The sequence below is a fragment of the Dasypus novemcinctus genome, chromosome 18 (genome assembly GCF_030445035.2).
Source record: "Dasypus novemcinctus isolate mDasNov1 chromosome 18, mDasNov1.1.hap2, whole genome shotgun sequence".
In the NCBI taxonomy this organism is placed as follows: Eukaryota; Metazoa; Chordata; class Mammalia; order Cingulata; family Dasypodidae; genus Dasypus; species Dasypus novemcinctus.
This window is the reverse complement of record NC_080690.1, coordinates 20,090,666-20,111,041: the sequence shown is the minus strand read 5'-3', so window position 1 is coordinate 20,111,041 and position 20,376 is coordinate 20,090,666. Positions and strand designations below refer to the sequence as shown.

The window sequence follows — 20,376 nt, the reverse complement described above, 5'->3', positions numbered from 1 at the left end:
TCAGTTCTGGAAAGTTGAGTTCTGGCTTCACCACTGCCCTTCTATGTCAGGGTCACATTACCCTTCTGGAAAAACTTACACTAAAGATCTATGTGCTTCCGTTTAAAGGGATGTGTACAAATAGCAGGCTCTCCTGGTTTCTGAACCAATATCAACAAGGCCCCAGCCTCATGCTGGGGAAGAAAGTAGAGTGAGCACCCAAAGCTATTACTCCATCTCATTTCCTTAAAGTCTACCCCATGGATCTAATTTCAAATACCCTTTTAGCCACATACCTCTGATACTGAGGCTGTTTCAAGTACCACAGTCACAAACGCACCTTGCCCCAGTCCACCCGTGCATGAGTCAAGCACCAATCAACTGACTCAGATTGGAGTGTATGATCTTTGTGGGGCAAACTTTCTATTATTTTTACCTTTTAAAGTAAACTCATGGTTTCAGAGCCTAACTCCAACTCAGCTGGTTTGTGATTAGAATCATTGGTTTCTTTTTGATCCTTGTCACAATTTTGGCCCCTTCAATTTGTTGTCACTTCTCCAGATATCTTTGGTGTCCTATAACATATTCTATTCCCAACTTGTGTTCTCTTGTCGCAAGTGTAGAATGAACTAGTAATAGGAGCCCTGGTTCTTTTTGGTGTAAAGGAGTATTTAGAAATCAAAATACGGATCAGCAGAATATCCCTGTCTACATAAAATAACATGACTTCAAAATGCTGTTTGACCTAATGTAAGGGGGAAAGGAAAGGAGAAATGAGTTTATATGGCTACGAGTCTCTAAAAAAGAGTCTGGAGGTTGTCAGAAGGATTGCCCTTATGCACAACTGAGCAGAGTCTCAGAGACAGATAAAGTAGATACAACCCCAGTATTGGTTCTTTTGAGGGATAAAGAGACCCACGGGTTCTATGGTCATGGCAGATGGGGTTCACTGCCATATCAGATGGCCCTTCTTTGGAGCTGGTGTTTCTGCGTGATGGAACTGGACTCAGATGGGATCTCTTTTCACAAGACTTTCATGCTACTTTACTGGAATTGTAGTTGGTGCTGGGGTTTAAGATATATTTAGGGGATTTGAATCTCTGGACTGATAATATGATAGCCAGGCCCTGAGCCTCAACAGACTTCAGCTCCTACAATCTGATTTATTGGACTTACCCCACTCAGCTAACATGGAGTTGAAGAATGTCAACCACCACACCATGGAGCCTAGAGTGCCTACAACTGAAAGCAGGAGGATTGCATCCAGCATCCATGTGGAATCTAAGCCCCCACTTGACATAGAGGTGCAATGGACACAACCAAGCCAATGTTCACAGAGAAAATGTGGCATTGGTGTGGGAAGGGTGGCCATGGTGGCTGCTCGGCGCGGGGAATGGGAAGAGATGAGATGGGGAGGCGTTTTCAGGACATGGAGTTGTCCTGGGTGGTGCTTCATGGACAACTACGGGACATTGTAGATCCCCCCAGGGCCCACTGGATGGAACGTGGGAGAGTGTGGGCTATGATGTGGACCATTGACTATGGGGTGCAGCGATTCCCAGAGATGTACTTACCAGGTGCAATGGATGTGTCATGACGATGGGAGAGAGTGTTGCTGTGGGGGGAGTGGAGGGTGGGGGCAGTGGGGTTGAATGGGACCTCATTTTTTTAATGTAATACTTTTTTAAAAAATGAATTAAAAAAAATCAAAATACGGGGTTCTATCAGAATGGCACAGTGAGTTCACAGTTTGATCAACTGCAACATATAATAAAGACACACAAAATACTAGAAGAGAAAAGAAAAAAGCCTGTTCAAGAGCAATTAACTCCATGGACTAGAAACAGAACAAAAACGAGAACGTTGAGCAAGGCTGAAGCTGTGGGCCTGCTGCATCCAGAACCTGGCAACAGTGGCTGCGAGTGCAGCAGCGGTGGGTAGAGGGGTCTACATAAGCTCCAGACAGCCCGGGCCAGGAGCCAGGCTTGCTGCTCCTGCCTGTTTGATGAAAACAGGCCAACTAGCAAACAGAAACCAGAACTGTGGCTGGTTTGCCCCTGGGCTATGGCTTTGAGAAAGATGGGAGCCTTAAGGAAGTAAAAACTCACCCTGCCAAACTGTCCCATTGATTCTACGCTGGATCCCAGATCTTCCTGGTTCCTCCACGCAAGAGCCCTGAGCTGCCATTTGAAGATCAAGTTCTAGAATGGACGCCCAGAGAGACAGGAGGAGGCAGCTGCAAAACTATCAAGCAGGAAAGACTTAAAGACAGGAGAAGAAAGGAAGAACAGCTTGCTCAAACCTTTCAGCTCTCCCTTCCTGGTGGTCTCTCTCCCTGGTCTTTGCTGTTAGGGGATCGGGTGGCAAATGGGCCTTTATATGGAGGCCTCAAATGTCACTGTTCAGGGGTCCTTCCTCCAGGGTGTCCAGTCTCCTGGCCGCCGGGGAGGATACCCTGCCTATGGCATTAAAGAATTGACGTTTTCCCAGTCCAGGCGGCAGATTTTATCTTTTCTCTCTATTCAAACCTGTGCCTCAGGCCCCAGCCTTGTGCTCTGACTCAGGCCCACAGCCTAGAGCCTGACTTGACCTCTGATCTGCAGCTGGGAGCCGGGCTGCATGGGGTTTGCAGGAGGGCTTGAGTGGCCCTCCCAGCTCTCTGCCCCACTCCTGCACTAGGATTCCCCAGGACTCGGCTCATTTCTCCGCTGCATCTCCCTCTGCAGTGACTTTGGTTAAACTTATCTGCTCTGCTCAGCCAGGTGCACTCCACTTGTTTTCCCACCTTGTAGAAATTTGTTGAGCTTACTTGCCCATCATTTGAGTACTCTGGCATGCTCTTGCCTTTGTGGCTGAAGATTTTGATAAAACGCTTTCTTCACTGTCATTTTATCTCTTCTGGAGAAAGGGAAGAGAAGGTTAATCTGCTCTCTCAGTTAACTTTATTTCCCTAGATAGAGTTCCTTGGGGATGGGATGGGGGCAGGGAGTAGCACGCAGCTGGTGACTGTGCCTCAGGGTCTGAAAGGGCTTGACCATCAACTTGCAGCTAACCGGCCTGTTTTACTAACTCCGCCCTCTGCCAGGCAGTGAGCTTCAGAACCCTCCTTGGCTAAGCTCCTTCCCTGTGAATCCTCTCTTTTGAGAATTACCACTTCTGCTCCTGCTTGCCACCTTCTAGAAATGTGTTGAATTCTTCTGTCTACCCCTTCGATGCCACCTCTCAAATTAGGTCAAATGGCTGGAGCAACACAGAAAACCTTTATTCATTCACTATCAATTGTTGGGGTCTGGAGAGGGATTGAGATCTTGCCAATCAGGCAAGATTAAGTTTATTGTCCCCAATCTCTTTCCTTCTCTCTGGATGCCTCCCAAGCTCTGCAGGATTTGTTTTGTTATCTCCAGAGACAACGGGTGACAGGACCTATGTAAACAGGGATATTTTACTTCTGCATTTTCCACTAACATTATATTCATTCTAAGATACTAGGCACCAGAATTTAAAAAGAACCTATTTCGCTTACTCTTGGTTACCTTGATGAATTCTTGCTCCTGTCTGTGGTGGGCAGGCTCCTAAGATGGCCCCCAGCAATGCCCCCTCCCGCCTCCACGCTCACCCCCTTGAGTGTAGGCTGGACTTTTACTCATCTCTAACCAATAGAACACAGCAAAGGACGTGACTTCCATGATTAGGTTCCAAAGACCTGTGCCTTACGTCTTGCTAGCAGACTCCATTGCCTTCTTGGCTTGTACAGTGTGAGGAAGCAAGTTGCCTTGTTGGAGACATCTGCATGGCAAGGAACTAAGGGCAGATGTGAGGCAGCAGTGAGGAGCTGAGGCCTTTAGTTCAACAGCCATTGAATCCTAACAACCACCCCCTGAGCTTGGAACCAACGCTTCCCTAGTTGAGCCTTGAAAATGACCACAGCCCAGCTGACACTTGACTGTAGCCTGGGAGCTACCCTATGTCCCCATGTCACTGCTCTCTCAGTTACAAGGTGGCAAGCAGGAGCAGAAGTGGTAATTCTCAAAAGAGAGGATTCACAGGGAAGGAGTTTAGCCAAGGAGGGTTCTGAAGCTCACTGCCTGGCAGAGGGCGGAGTTAGTAAAACAGGCCGGTTAGCTGCAAGTTGATGGTCAAGCCCTTTCAGACCCTGAGGCACAGTCACCAGCTGCGTGCTACTCCCTGCCCCCATCCCATCCCCAAGGAACTCTATCTAGGGAAATAAAGTTAACTGAGAGAGCAGAAGTCCCCATGTCACTGCTGTGCCTGGGCTCCTGACCCACACAAACGGTGAGATAACTGTTTCTGTTTTTGTTTTTTTCAATTTTAGTTTTTGGTGTGGTAACAAATATACAACACAGAATTTCCTCTTTTAACCATTTTTAAATATACAATATAGTGATAATCTAATTACATTCACAATGTTCTGCTACCATCACCACCATCCATTACCAAAACTTTTTCAACACCCCAAAACAAAAACTCTGCACCCATTTAGCAGTAACTCGTTTCCCCTCCCCTCATCCCTTTGTAACTTCCAGTGCACTCTCTGTCTCTGTGAATTTACTTAGTCTAGATATTCCATATAAGTTGGAATCATACAGTATTTGTCCTTTTGTGTCTGGCTTATTTCACTTAGCATAATGTTTTCAAGGTTCATCCATATTGTAGTGTGTATCAGTACTTCATTCTTTTTTATGGCCGAATAATATTCCATTGTATGGATATGCCAAATTTGTTGAATATCTGTTCCTCTGTTGATGCACAGTTGGGTTATTTCCAGTTTTGGCTATTATGAACAAAGTTGCTATGAACATTGGTGTATAAGTATTTGTTTGAATCCCTGTTTTTAATTCTTTGGAGTATACCTAGGAGTGAAATTGCCAAATCATACAGTATTTCTCCAAATACCTTTCTGAAAAACTGCCAAATTTTTGTCTACAATGGCTGCAAAAATGTGTTATAAGTTGCTAAGTTTTAAGGTGACTTGTAGCACTAGATAACTAATAGACCATTTTAGGTCAGATTAAATGTCCTTGGATTAGCATCTCTTCCATATTCTGAGTCCTGAATGGGATCCTGATTTTTAATAAATGAAAGGGCATGGCATGGAAATTATCTGTAGATGAAAAGTCACAGTAATCAGCAATACAGGCAGAAAGGTCTCAGTATCACTCTTCTTCCTTTCTAGGAGGGGCGGGGAGGAGGAAAGTACTGGGAAGTGGGAGGCATTTTAATCCCTGCTAACAGCCCATGGCCTGGTGTCGCTTGCCTGGCAGCTCTGATAGTCTTGGCAGCCTTGGATCTGGCCCATCCTGTGACTGTGGCTTCTCTGCCTTGGAATGTCATTAGTGCTTATCTGGGCCTCTAGCCAAACCCAATTGGTGAGAGTGATGTCCAGTCTCTCAAGGACAATTTTGGGGCTGTTTCCCATGTGGAGGACTGAGCAGCAGGGTGGCTGGTGCTATTCGCCTGAAGGATGGCCTTTGCAGCTCCAGGACTCTTGCTGGAGTTGGCTTAGGACTAAGCACATCTCCCACCTCAATACTGGCCTCCCCCATGAGCATCGGGGCCCTGGATGTGCAGACGTTGTATTGCTTCTTCTGGGGGGCGGCGGGGGGGATTAATTTGGTTTTATTTTTGGGTTTTATAGTCCTGGTTGTTTGCCAATACCTTGTATTTTAGGAAATTGTAGTCTGCTCACATTAGTTGTGGAAAAGAAATAGCCCATACATTGAACTTTGACTATTAGTATGTCCCTGCTCTCAAACAGGAGTAATGGTAGGTTCAGGGAAAAAGGTCTGCTTTAGATAGGGTTTTAGGAAAGGCATCTCTGAAGAGGTGTTTCATCCTAAAGGCCTGAAAGATAAGGAGGAACCAGTCAAGCAAAGAGTCAAAGGAAGAACGTCCAGGGTTGGGAATATCAGAACCGAGCCTGAGTGGGAAAGAGACCAGCATGTTCTAGGAAAGGACAGAAGGCTAGTGTGGTTGAGCAGGGTGGGTGAGCAGGAGTGGCACAGATGAGATTAGCAGGTTAGAGCAGGTCCAGATTACATAGAAACATGTGGGGGCCACAGATCAAACCCCAGGCCTTGTATATGGGAAGCTGGCACTCAATCACTGAGCCATACTGACAACCCTGAGTTGGTTTTTTTCATTTGTTTGCTTTTGTGTGTGTGTGTGTGTGTTTTATTTTGTTTTTAGGAGGCACCTGGGACCAAATCTGGGACCTCCCATGTGGGAAGCAGGCGTTCAACCAGTTGAGCACATTTGCTCCCCAAGCTTGGATTTTAATTCTAACAGCAGCAGGAAGCCACCTGAGGTTCAAACATGGGACTGGATGATCTGTCACATCAGAAAAAGATCACCTGACAGGTCTGTGGAGCATGGATTGTCTCGAGTTAGAAGAGAAGCAGAAAGAGGTGATGGCTTTGGGTTAGGCATTGGCTTTGGATATGGAGAGGAAAATGGACAGATTTTTGCTCTCTCTTGGAGGTGGAACTGACATACATTTGTGATGGGTTGGAAATGGTGAGTGAGGGGAAGAGCAAAGGGTGCCTTTAAAATTTTGGCTTGAGAAACCATGAGGATGGCAGCATTGACTCTGATGCAGATGACTGGGGGTGACTTAGATTTTTCAGGCTGCTATGACAAATACCACACAATGGGTTGGCTCAACAACAGGAAGTTATTGTCACACAGACTGGAAGTCCAAAGTTTGCTGCAGTCCTGGGGGTTGCATGGCTTGCATCTCTGCCTCCAGTCCTGCAGTGATCTCTCTTTCCCTGTGTCTGCCTCTTGTGGGTCTGCTGCTTCTGGCTTCTGGCTCCTGTTGGCCCTTAACTCCTGGCTTTGGTTTCTTCCCTTTATAAGGCCTCCAGTAAAATGGATTAAAACGCACCAATTCAGTAGGCAACACTTTAACTAATAATATCATTTTCAAAAGGTCCTATTTACAAATAAGTTCACACCCACAGGAACATGGATTGGGATTCAAAACAAGTCTTTTGTTGGGATATGAAACTTAACCTACCACAGTGAGGATGAACACTCTATGGAGAAAAATAAAGGTGAATTCCTATCTCTCACCATAAACAAGGTGAAGCAAGTTTTATAAGAGGCAAAGAGAACATTAGAAGATTCAGTGGCAGACAGGAATGTTCGGCCTATTTTTATAAGGTGGAAAGTAGGTAGAGGATTGTAATTGATCAAGCAGGATAGGGGAAATCACATCCTAAGACCCTGCAGAGCCATTTCATTTAGCAGAACCTTTGAGAGCCTCAATGTTTTGGGACAACAGGAAGGCAGAGATGATTCCTGGAACTAAAAATAGGTGGAATAGTTAAAAGTACATTTACAGAGGCATTGGACACCCATATCCTCTCCAGACCCCACAACGCCTGATCACCACCCTTCTCCCAGCTGCAGGAGACCAGAAGTTGATCCAGGCTCCAGGTTTAGGGACCCAAATCAGAGCAGAAGGCTGGTGAGAGACACTGGGTTGAAAAGTGGGTGATTAGATAAAAATCTTGAAAATAGAAATGGATGAAAAGACAATGTGAATGATAAAAACATAAAGCTAATAGACATATATGCATGAGCACAGATCTGGGACATTGAGCTAGGCAGGACTTCTTGAATGATCCATAAAGCTCTGATCATAAGGCAAAAAATTGATAGATATATCTACATAAAAATAAAGGACTTCTGTTCCATAAGGGCCCACAGATAAAAGTTACAGGCAGGGAAGCAGACTTCGCCCAATGGGTAGGGCGTCCACCTACCACATGGGAGGCCCGTGGTTCAAACTCCGGGCTTCCTTGACCTGTGTGGAGCTGGCCCATGTGCAGTGCTGATGTGCGCAAGGAGTGCCCTGCCATGCATGCCCCACATGCAAGGAGTGCGCCCCGTAAGGAGAGTCGCCCAGCGGGAAAGAAAATGCAGCATGCCCAAGAATGGTGCTGCACACACGGAGAGCTGACACAACAAGATGACGCAACAAAAAGAAACACAATTCCCAGTGCCACTGGTAAGGATAGAAGTGGTCACAGAAGAACACACAGCAAATGGACACAGAGAGAGACGACTGGGGGGAGGGGAAGGGAGAGAAGTAAATAAAAAATAAATATAAAAAAAAAAAAGTTACAGGCAGGTGAGATTGACAGAAGATATTTGCCACACAAAACTTACAAAGGATTTTATCCAGAATATTCAATGGATTTCTGCAAATCAACAAGGAAAAAAAAAAAGGAAACACAATAGGAAAAAATGGGTGAAGGATATAAGTAGCAATATACAGAAGAGTAAATAAACATATGGCCAACAGGTGAGAAATGTATATAAAAAAAGAGCCCCTGAAATACCAGTCATTGAACTATAAGGTTTCTAAAACTTGAAAAGCTGGATAATAGAGTGTTAGATTGTCAAGCATCAAAATAACTACAGCAACAGCAACAGTAGTACTCCTACATAGTAGATACTATGTGCAGGCTCCGTTCAAAGCCCCTTCCAGGTAGTATTTCATTTAATCCTCACAACACCCCTATAAAGTAGGTAGTTTTATCCCCATTTTGCAGATGAAGAAACTGAGGAACAGAGTTGTCTTAATAGCTACTACGTTGTAGATCTTGGATTTAAAACTGGACAGTGTGACTCCAGAGTCCATGCTCTAAACTACTGCTGGGGAAACTGTAACCCTTATGCACTATGAGTAGGAGTATAAATTAGAACAATCACCCTAGAATGCAGCCTGGCAATACATAATGACAGTAAATGTGCCTACAGTCTATGTTCCAGCAAACTCCTGGGTATGGACTTCAGAGAAACCCTTGCACAGGTCCTTATGAGAACATACAATGGTTTTGTTTATGGTGCTGGACAGCTGGAGCCAACCTAGGTATCATTACTAGAAGAATAGATAAATAAAATGTGGTGGATGATTACAATGGAATACCATGCCTTGGTTTATTAGCCGTGATAGGCTAAGTTTTGCTGCAATAACAAACAAACCAACCACAGTGACTTAACATAAGTAAATTTTATTTCTTCCTTATACAAAGTTCAATGCAGGGCAGGTGTTTCTTTCGGACATCTATTCTACTAACTCAACATGTCTCTCTAGTACCATGGAAGCGAAAAAGAGAGACTGGAGGGGTTTTTCACTGCCTCAGCCCATTCACATCTCCTTAGCTAGAACTAATCATAGGGTCCTCCCTAATAGCAAAATGGATGGGAAGTGTAGTTTTCAGTATGCCCAGGAGAGGAATATGAAATAGGATTTGGGGAACATATAAATAAAAGCAGTTAAAAGCTGTCAACTGTATGGATCTAACCATACAGCAATTAAGGATAGACCTTTAAAGCATATTTAAATTTAGAAATGAAAATGGTACATGTAAATTAAAAACACATGTACATTTAAAGTATCTAGGAATAAATTTAACCAAAGAAGTAAAGGATGTATACACTGAAATCTACAAAACACTGCTGAATAAAATTAAAGAAGACCTAAATCAATAGCAAGACATACTGTGTTTGTGGATTAGAAGACTTAATATTGTTACCCAAAGCAATCTACAGATTCAATATACTATGTACCGAAATTCCAATAGCATTCTTTGTAGAAATGGAAAAGTCAACCCTCAAATTCAAGTGGTATTGCAAGAAGCCCCAAATAGTCCAAACCATCTTGAAACAGAAGAACAGAACAGAGGTGAGGATTCACACTCTGATTTCAGAACTTACTCCAAAGCTACAGTAATCAAAACAGTGTGGGAAGCAGATATAACTCAAGTGGTTGAGCATCTGCTTCCCATGTATGAGGTCCTGGGTTCAATGCCCAGTACCTTCCCCCCAAAAAAAGAAAGAAAGGAAGAGAAAAACAGTGTGGTACTGGCATAAGGATAGACTGATAGATCAATGGAATAAAACTTAGAAAAGTCCAGAAACAGACACACACATCTATGGCCAATTGATTTTCAAAAAGGGTGCCGAGTACATGCAATGGGGAAAGAATAGTGTTTCAACAATGGTGTTGGGAACACTGGATTACCACATGCTAAGTAGTTGGACCTGCTATCTCACACCATACACAAATGTTAACTCAAAATAGATCAACAACTTAAATATAAGAGTTAAAACCATCAAACTCTTAAAAGATAACTTAGGGGGAAGCAGATTTGGCTCAAATGATAGAGCGTCCGCCTATCACATGGGAGGTCCAGGGTCCAAACCCAGGGCCTCCTGACCCATGTGGTGAGCTGGCCCATGCGCAGTGCCGATGTGCACAAGGAGTGCTGTGCAAAACACAGGGGTGTCCCCCATGTAGGGGAACCCCATGCACAAGGAGTGTGCCCCGTAAGGAGAGCTGCCCCATGTGAAAAAAGTGCAGCCTGCCCAGGTGTGGCGCTGCACACACAGAGAGCTGATGCAGCAAGATGACACAACTAAAAGAGACACAGATTCCTGGTGCCGCTGACAAGAATGCAAGCAGACACAGAAGAACACACAGTGAATGGACACAAAGAGCAGACAACTGGGGGTGGGAGTGGGGGAAGGGAGAGAACTAATAAAAAAATCTTAAAAAAAAAATGTAACGGGCAAATCTTAACCTGAGATTCAGCCATGGATTCTTGGATAGGACACCCAAAGCACAAGCAGCAAAAGAAACAATGCATAAATTGGACTTCATCAAAATAAAAAACTTTTTTGCATTAAAAGATATTATCCAACTTGGCTGCCAGACTAGCGTAGTTGGTAAATGGTGCTGGTAGCAGGAAAATGGAATCCCTTGTTGGTGGAGCCATCGGGACAACGTTTAATGACTTCCAAAGAGCTGAGTCTGAGATGGACCTCCTTGCCCGACTTGAAGGCAGAAGTTCCTTGAAAGACAGAGAACTGTATCTGTTTGCTGATGAAGAATCACCTATGCATGGTGATATTTTTAAATTTTATGGTCCAGAGGAACAGGAAAAACAGAAATGCTTCATCGTTTAACAGTATGATGTATACTTCCAAAATCAGAAGGTGGACTGGAAGGTTGGTGCAAAAGGAATTGCAGTTTCTGACCATGAATTTTAAATCATTATAACTAGACTCAAACACATCTTTATTAATCAAAATAGAAACCATGGGAAGTGGATTTGGCTCAACGGATAGAGCATCTGCCTACCACATGGGAGGTCCAGGGTCCAAACTCAGGGCCTCCTGACCTGTGTGGTGAAGTGGCCCAGGCACAGTGCTGATGTGTGCAAGGAGTGCCGTGCCATGCAGGGGTGTCCCCTGCATAGGGGAGCCCCATGCACAAGGAGTGCGCCCCATAAGGAGAGCTGCCCTGTGCAAAAAAAGCACAGCCTGCCCAGGAGTGGTGCCACACACAAGGAAAGATGATGCAGCAAGATGATGCAACAAAAAGAGACACAGATTCCCGGTGCCACTTGACAAGGATGCAGGTGAACACAGAAGAGCACACAGCCAATGGACACAGTTAGCAGACAATGGGGGGAGGGAGGAGAAATAAATGAAATAAATCTTAAAAAAAAAAGGAACCATTACATTCAACACATTTTGCCAATGAGAAATAAGTTTGTTTATTCCTGTAGTGTAAAAATCCATGCTTCAGGATTTGATGAACTCTTGGAAAGCATTTTCTGCATCCTGCTGGTTGTGGAAGCGTTTTCCCTGCAAAAAGTTGTCAAAATGCTTGAAGAAGTGGTAGTTGGTTGCTGAGAGGTCAGGTGAATATGGTGGATGAGGCAAAACTGCATAGCCCAATTCATTCAACTTTTGAAGCATTGGCTGTGTGATGTTCAGTCAAGTGTTGTCGTGGAGAAGAATTAGGCCCTTTCTGTTGACCAGTGCTGGCTGCAGGCACTGCAGTTTTTGGTGCATCTCATCAATTTGCTGAGCATACTTCTCAGAGGTAACGGTTTCGCTGAGATTCAGAAAGCTGTAGTGGATCAGACTAGCAGCAGACCACCAAACAGTGACCATGACCATTTTTCGGTGCAAGTTTGGCTTTGGGAAGTGCTTTGGTCCAGCCACTGAGCTGGTCATCACTCGTTGTCATATAAAAGCCACTTTTCATCATGTCACAATCCAATTGAGAAAAAATTTGTTGTTGTTGCATAGAATGAGAAGACGACATTTCAAAATGACTTTTTTGATTTTTGGTCAGCTCATGAGGCACCCACTTATCAAGCCTTTTCACCTTTCCAATATGCTTCAAATGATGAATGACCATAGAATGGTCGGTGTTGAGGTCTTTGTCAACCTCTCGTGTAATTGTAAGAAGATGGGCTTCGATGATTGCTCTCAATTGGTTGTTGTCAACTTCTGATGGCCACTACTCTCATCTTCAAGGCTCTTGTCTCCTTTGCAAAACTTCTTGAATCACCACTGCACTGTATGTTTGTTAGCAGTTCCTGGCCAAATGCATTGTTTTTTGTTTTTTTTTAAAGATTTATTTTATTTCTCCCCACCCCCTCAGTTGTTTGTATTTGCTGTGTTTGTTGTATGCTGGTCTCCTTTTTTTTTTAAGGAGGTACCAGAAATCGAACATAGGACCTCCCATGTGGGAGAGAGGCACCTAATCGCCTGAGCAACCTCCTCTCCCTGCTTTGTTGCATCTCATTGTATTTCCTCGTTGTGTCTCTTGGTTACATCATCTCACTGCGTCATCTTGTGTCAGCTCACCATGCAGCCTGTTGCGTCAGCTTGCTGTCTTGCTTGTCTTCTTTAGGAGGCGCAGAGAATCAAACCTGGACCTCTCATGTGGTAGTGGGAGCTCAGTCACCTGAGCCACATCTATTTCCCCCAAATGCATCGTTGATGTTGCGAGTTGTCTCTGCTGCTTTACGACCCATTTTGAACTCAAATAAGAAAATCACTTGAATTTGCTTTTTTGTCTAACATCATTTCCATAGTCTAAAATAAATATAAAACAAACAGCAAGTAATGCCATTAGCAAAAACACATAAAGGGAGAAGTGCACTTTAAGATGATGTATGATATAACCATATTTATTTAAGAATGTATTCCAGGGAAGTGGACCTGGCCCAATGGATAGGGCATCCGTCTACCACATGGGAGGTCTGCGGTTCAAACCCCAGGCCTCCTTGACCCATGTGGAGCTGGCCCATGCGCAGTGCTGATGCGCGCAAGGAGTGTTGTGCCATGCAGGGCTGTCCGCCGCGTAGGGGAGCCCCATGTGCAAGGAGTGTGTCCTGTAAGGAGAGTCGCCCAGCACGAAATAAAGTGCAACCTGCCCAAGAATGGAGCCGCACACAGGGAGAGCTGACACAACAAAAAGAAACACGGTGCCGCTGATAAAGATAGAAGCGATTGCAGAAGAACAGACAGCGAATGGACACACACAGAGAGCAGACAACTGGGGTGGGGGGGAATTAAAAAAAAAAAAAAAAAAGAATGTATTCCAATATCAAATGGCAAGTTTCAACAATGCAAAACCTCAATTACTTTTGCACCAACCTAATAGAAGTCTTATTTATTGATACAGACTTCCACTTTAATATGCTTTTGTTTGTTACAATTTTTGAGTATAGACTCTCCCAAAGCTCTGAAGAGGTAATATTGCCTTGGAAGAATTTTTTTTGTGTGTTTACTACTGTAGTAGCTCTTAGTTACTTTTCATATTCTACTCACTAGAAACTATGTTTTGTAGTCACCCCTCTCTCTGCCTTTTGATTTTAGATAGCCTGTGAGCTTTGTACTGGATAGATTAGGTCAATGAGGGAGGAAGTGTTAACTTACCCGAGGCTACTTTGAAGAAATGTTTTCAGTTCTCAGAGAAACTAGTAAATGAGTGTCGCTTGGTTCTTTTTTTTTTTTTTTTTTTTTTTTTTTTTTTTTAAAGATTTATTTATTTATTTAACTCCCCCCCTCCCCTGGTTGTCTGTTCTTGGTGTCTGTTTGCTGCGTCTTGTTTCTTTGTCCGCTTCTGTTGTCGTCAGCGGCACGGGAAGTGTGGGCGGCGCCATTCCTGGGCAGGCTGCACTTTCTTTTCACGCTGGGCGGCTCTCCTCACGGGCGCACTCCTTGCGCGTGGGGCTCCCCCACGCGGGGGACACCCTTGCGTGGCACGGCACTCCTTGCGCGCATCAGCCCTGCGCATGGCCAGCTCCACACGGGTCAAGGAGGCCCGGGGTTTGAACCGCGGACCTCCCATATGGTAGACGGACGCCCTAACCACTGGGCCAAAGTCCGTTTCCCGCTTGGTTCTTTTTGCAGCCACAGAAAGTATAATGCAAAAAACCTCAAACTCAGCCGAAGGACCCTCTTCTGCCATTAAACATTGTTGTGATGCAGATATAGACTATAGACTTATCTCTGTAGGGTGTGGGAACAAATGGTATAACAGAATTTTTTTTCCCAAACCAGATGATTCTAAAAGCAGCACCCAGTTTTCTTTAGTTTCATTTAATTTTTAAAAAGTAGCAATTAAAAATTGCATTTTTAAAAATTATTGATAAAATGAGGTTGGGTTTTATTGATATGTATCATAAAATAGTCTTTTGTAGGATATTATGTAGTTTTTAAAAAGTTTTTTATAGGCTGAAGTGGTTTGATCCTAAAATTTTAAACTCTAGGTGAATTAACATAACTATTCTATATAGAATGGATTTGTTAAACTAGTACAGAAAAATTTCAGACTATTCTATTTCTAGATCACTGAAGGTTAATCAAAGTGATATTAAAATTAAACTTTGTATTAAACTTGCTTTAAAACTTAAAAAAAAAGATTATATATATACACACACACACACATTTCAGCCTAAAACAAAAAGGACATTTTCAAGAAAGTGAAAAGGCACCTTGACAACTTACAGAATGGGAGAAAATAGTTGCCAATCATATATCTGGTAAGGGCTTAATATTCAGAATATATAATGAACTCCTACGACTCAACAACAAATAAACAAACAACCCAATTTTAAAATGTGCAAAAGACTTGAACAGACATTTTTCTAAAGAGAGTTAACAAATGGCCAATAAATACAGGAAAAGATGCTCAACATCATTAGCCATTAGGAAATACAGGAAAAGATGCTCAACATCATTAGCCATTAGGGAAATGCAGGAAAAAATGCTCAACATCATTAGCCATTAGGGAAATGCAAGTCAAAACCATGATGGGGAGCTGTTGTGGCTCAAGTGGTTGAGTGCCCACCTTACACATTGGAGGTCCTGGGTTTGGTTCCTGGTGCCTCCTGAAAAAAAACAAACAAGCAAAACAAACGGAAAAACCAACTCAGGGAAGCCGATACGGATCAGTGGTTGAGGACCACAAGCCTCCCACATAGGAGGTCCCAGGTTCAATCCCTGGCCCCCGATACCTCAAAACAAACAAACCAACCCCATGAGATACCAGTTCATACTTACCAGAATGGCTATTGTTAAAAATAATAATAATAGTAAGTGTTCTAGAGAGCTGATGCAGCAAGATGATGCAACAAAAAGAGACAAAGATTCCGGGTGTCGCTGACAAGAATACAAGCAGATACAGAACATCACACAGCGAATGGACAGAGAAAGCAGACAACTGGTGGGGGGGGGGGGATAGAAATAAAAAATAAATCTTAAAAAAAAAAAAAAAATGTAGATTAGAGATGACCAGAGGATAGGGAAGGGGATAAAAGGGAGTTGTAACATGGTTGCTTCATGGGTATAGAGTGTTGGTAAATTTTGGAAAGTTTTAATAAAATTAATTTTTAAAATGTTTGCATATAGAAAATTATACTATATGTTCTTCAAGGATTCATGCATATCAAAAGATAGTTACTAACTCATTTGTTAAGTGGTTATCAACTAGGGAGAGGGGGGTGGAATGATTGTGGATATCAGGTTAAAAAAAATCACACAAGGGCCTTTTAAAAGCGATGATGAAAGTAGTCATGAACTGAGGAGTACAATTCTTGCAACTTCTACATCTGAGTTTCATCCTCCAACCAAGTAACTTGGACATCAGACTGGAATATGAATGAGGCAACAGGTGAGAATGTAAGTAGGAAGAATGGTTAGGCACCCATAGCAATGGGCCAGAAAAGCAGGATGAATGTTTGAACGTAGGTAGTGGCAGTGGGGATGGAGAAGGACAGATGTAAGTGATGTTCCATGTGGCAGGACCAACAGGTCTGGTGGCTGAATGTAGAGGTTGAGGGTGGGTGGGCAACCAGTATGACTCTAAGAATCTGGGTTGGATGGATAGTGGTATGGTTAGGATGTGAAATAAAGAGGAGGAAAAAGTATTGAAATTAGAGACATCACAAAGACTTAGGATCTTTTAATATTTAAGTGATAGATTGAGTAAGATAAAGCTCTTGAGAAAAGTGAGCAATAGCAGTTCAAGAGGGCCCAAGATACAATTTCTTCAATTGCTAGAGTCACAATAGTTCTATAGAAGAATACTAGTAAGTCCATTCTAATCCATATTTTATTCCTCCATCCTGTGGCCCCTGAGATGGTGATGGAGGAGAGGGAAAAAGAGATGTGATATGGGGGCATTTTTGGGATTTGGAGTTGTCCTAAATGATATTGCAGGGACAGACGCTGGGCATTATATATTCTGCCATAACCCACTGAATGTACTGGGAGAAGAGCGTAAACTACAATGTAAGCTATAATCCATGCAGTGCGGCATCGCTCCAAAATGTTTTCACCAAATGCAATGAATGTGCCACAATGATGAAAGCAGTTGTTGACGTGGGAGGAATGGGGTGTGGGGTATATGGGAACCTCTTATATTTTTTAAAGATTTATTTTTATTTATTTCTTTCCCCTCCCCCCCCCCACCCCAGTTGTCTGTTCTCTGTGTCCATTTGCTGCGGGTTCTTTGTTCACTTCTGTTGTTGTCAGCAGCACAGGAATCTCTCTCTTTTTGCTGCGTCATCTTGTTGTGTCAGCTCTCCGTGTGTGTGGCGCCATTCCTGGGCAGGCTGCACTTTCTTTCGCGCTGGGCGGCTCTCCTTATGGGGCGCACTCCTTACACGTGGGGCCCCCTTACAGGGGGGGCACCCCTGCGTGGCATGACTCTCCTTGCGTACATCAGCACTGCATATGGGCCAGCTCCACATGGGTCAAGGAGGCCTGGGGTTTGAACCGCGGACCTCCCATGTGGTAGGGGGACATCCTATCTATTGGGCCAAGTCCACTTCCCTCTTATATTTTTTAATGTAACATTTTTTGTGATCTATATCTTTTTTTTAAAAAGGCAATTAAAAAAAAAAAAAAAAAAGAGGGCCCATGAGAAGCAGGGAAGAATGCCATCCTGGAAGCATAGAGAGTCAAGTGAGGTAAGGGCTGAGAAGTGGAGGCTTTAGTGAGAGCTATTTCAGTGGTAGGGGCACAGGTTAGTCTGCAAGAGGTTAAAGAAGTGCCTGCAAGATGGAGAAGGCAGCAAACACAGATAGCTATTTGCTGAAGGTTGACAGGGAAAGGAAGGAGAGAGCAAGGGCATGCATGCATAAGATGGAAAAGAACTGAGTGTTTATATGCTGAGGTTTGAGAGCTTGTGGTGAATTTGGGCTTGAAAATGAGGAAGAGGGGGGATAATGGACGAACCAGGTATCTGTCTGTTTTGGCTGAAATAACATTTATCAGACTTTAGCTGTAGTGTCTATAGAACAGTTGGACATGGATGCTAAGCTGCAGAGAAACCATTTTCAAGAAAGTGAAAAGACTACTTGACAATGTACGGAATGGGAGAAAATAGTTGCCAATCATATATCTGATAAGGGCCCAATATTCAGAATACATAAAGAACTCCTACAGCTCAACAACAAAAAACAAGAATAGATTTGGGATCTTGAGCTAGGAAAGGACTTCTTAAATATGATCCACAAAGCACTAAGCATAAGGCCAAAAATTAACAGATTTGTCTACATCAAAATAGAGGTTCTCTAACTTTCATGTGTGTAGGAACTACATGGTGAGCTTATTAAAAACACATCTTTCCAGAGATTCTAATTCAGTAGGTCTGGGATAGAGCCAAGAACCTGAATTTTTTAAAAAGCTTCACAACTGGTTCTGATGTAGTTGGTGCCATACTTTGAAGAACTGCCATGGAAGTTTCAAAACTGGAAGCAAATTAACCAACTAATCAGTGCCTCTCCAGAAATGGAAGAGTCCTCCAACATTTTATAAAGATTTATCACCAACAATTATTTGCTGCTGTGTGAAAAGGGCTTTAGTTTCCTAGCTGCTAAAACAAATACCATATAATCAATTGGCTTAACAACAGGAATTTATTGGCTCATGGTTTCAGAGGTTTGAAGGCTTGCTTCGTCCTGGGTTTGGCATCTTCTGGCTGGCTGACACATCTTTGAGGTTCCTTGACTTTTCCCTCACATGACAATGCACATGGTAGCATCTTCTCCTTTCTCTTCTGCATTTGTTGATTTACTGTTTTTGGCTGCTTCCCATGGCTTCCCTTTCATGTCCAATTTCCTTTGCTTTTAAGGACTACAGTCATATTGGATGAAGGCCCACCCTCATTCAGTGTGGGCACACCTTAATTAAAACATTTTCAAAGGCCCTATTTACAAATGGGTTCACACTCACTGGACCTGGGGTTGGAATCTGAATATACTTTTTATGGGAAACATGATTAATTCCAAAAGGGCTGGTTTTAATGAACCCAGGACTACAAAGTTCACTTGAAAAGAACAAAGACAGGTACAAAATGAGAGCAACACTTATGGGCTGTGCTGTGGGCTTCTGGGGGATTCAGTAACAGACCTGAAGAGCGGTGGTCATGGAAATGGGCTTGGAGAGGGTGAGGGCATTGGAGCACTCTGCTAGGCTTGGAGCCACATTGTACAGGCTCACAAGAGCCAATTGTTAATTTTTCAGGAATTTTGCAAGTTGGTGGCTATACATACATAATTAAAAATTAAATGAACTTAAAATTAACTCAATTAGGGAAAAGGACCTGGCCCAGTGGTTAGGGCGTCCGTCTACCACATGGGAGGTCCGCGGTTCAAGCCCTGGGCCTCCTTGACCCTTGTGGAGCTGGCCCATGCGCAGTGCTGATGCGCGCAAGGAGTGCCGTGCTACACAGGGTGTCTCCCGCGTAAGGAGTGCACCCATAAGGAGAGCCGCCCACCGCGAAGGAGGGAGCAGCCTGCCGAGGAATGGCGCCGCCCACACTTCCCGTGCCGCTGACGACAACAGAAGCGGGCAAAGAAACAAGACGCAGCAAAAAGACACAGAAAACAGACAACCGGGGGAGGGGAATTAAATAAATAAAAATAAATCTTTAAAAAAAAAAATTAACTCAATTATATTTAAGGTAATTAATTCTCAAAGCACATCATTCCCTAATTATTTTATTACATTTTACTATCATGTGTGCTCTTGAGGTTATTTTTTGCCTACCATTATCTGTACGGTGGAAATACTAGAGTGCTGTGCTACTGTGCATCTCTTCCTAACTCATGTGGATAGCTTAAATCAGCCATGGTGGGAATATTCATCCCAGGGAAATTGGCAAAGGGGTAGTCAGCACTGCCACCTCCCAAACCCCCTTTTTCGAAAAGCTGGTTGTTACACATTTACCAACACACCACTGACTACAGTCTTTTTTTTTTTTAAAGGATTTATTTATTTATTTAATTCCTCCCCCTCCCCCGGTTGTCTGTTCTCTGTGTCTGTTTTGCTGCGCCTTGTTTCTTTGTTTGCTTCGGTTGTCGTCAGAGCAGCACGGGAAGTGTGGGCGGTGCCATTCCTGGGCAGGCTGCTCCCCTTCGCGCTGGGCGGCTCTCCTTACGGGGCGCACTCCTTGCGTGTGGGGCTCCCCTACGCGGGGGACACCCCTGCATGGCAGAGCACTCCTTGCGCGCATCAGCCTGCTCCACACGGGTCAAGGAGACCCGGGGTTTGAACCCCAGACCTCCCATGTGGTAGACGGATGCCCTAACCACTGGGCCAAGTCCGTTTCCCTGACTACAGTCTTTAAAGAAATGAGGAGCGATATTAGCAATGAGGAAACCTGAAGCATGAGCTATCTGATGGGCAGATAAAACCTTGTACATCCACCTCCTGAGCAGTAGAGCAAGGATGGAGGCGTGGCATCTTATGGGAACTTCAAATCCTTGCCTAGATGGTTGCAATCCAAAGGTAGAAGAGGCAGGTAGTGCCTTGGGAGGAGGCTCCCAATTCTATGCTGAACTGGCAATCACGTGGTTCTCCTGCCAAGAGATTAGTCAATGGTGCCATCTAGTGTCCTGAAGCAGACTGGCTTCAAAAAAGAAATGATTATGTTTATCTTCTTGATTTAGGTCCTGGAAACATAATAATTTCCAGTTTCCTATTCTCTCCGCATTTCCATTTCCCTACTTCGAGTCACTTTTACCTACTCATCCAGAATAGCCGTTCATT

The 20,376-nt window shown here is 43.7% G+C and overlaps 1 pseudogene; it reads left to right on the top strand.

Moving 5' to 3' along the window:
- The first annotated feature begins 10,761 nt into the window (after positions 1-10,761).
- Positions 10,762-14,429, top strand: LOC101413421 (DNA repair protein XRCC2-like; annotated as a pseudogene).
- The last annotated feature ends 5,947 nt before the right edge of the window (positions 14,430-20,376 follow it).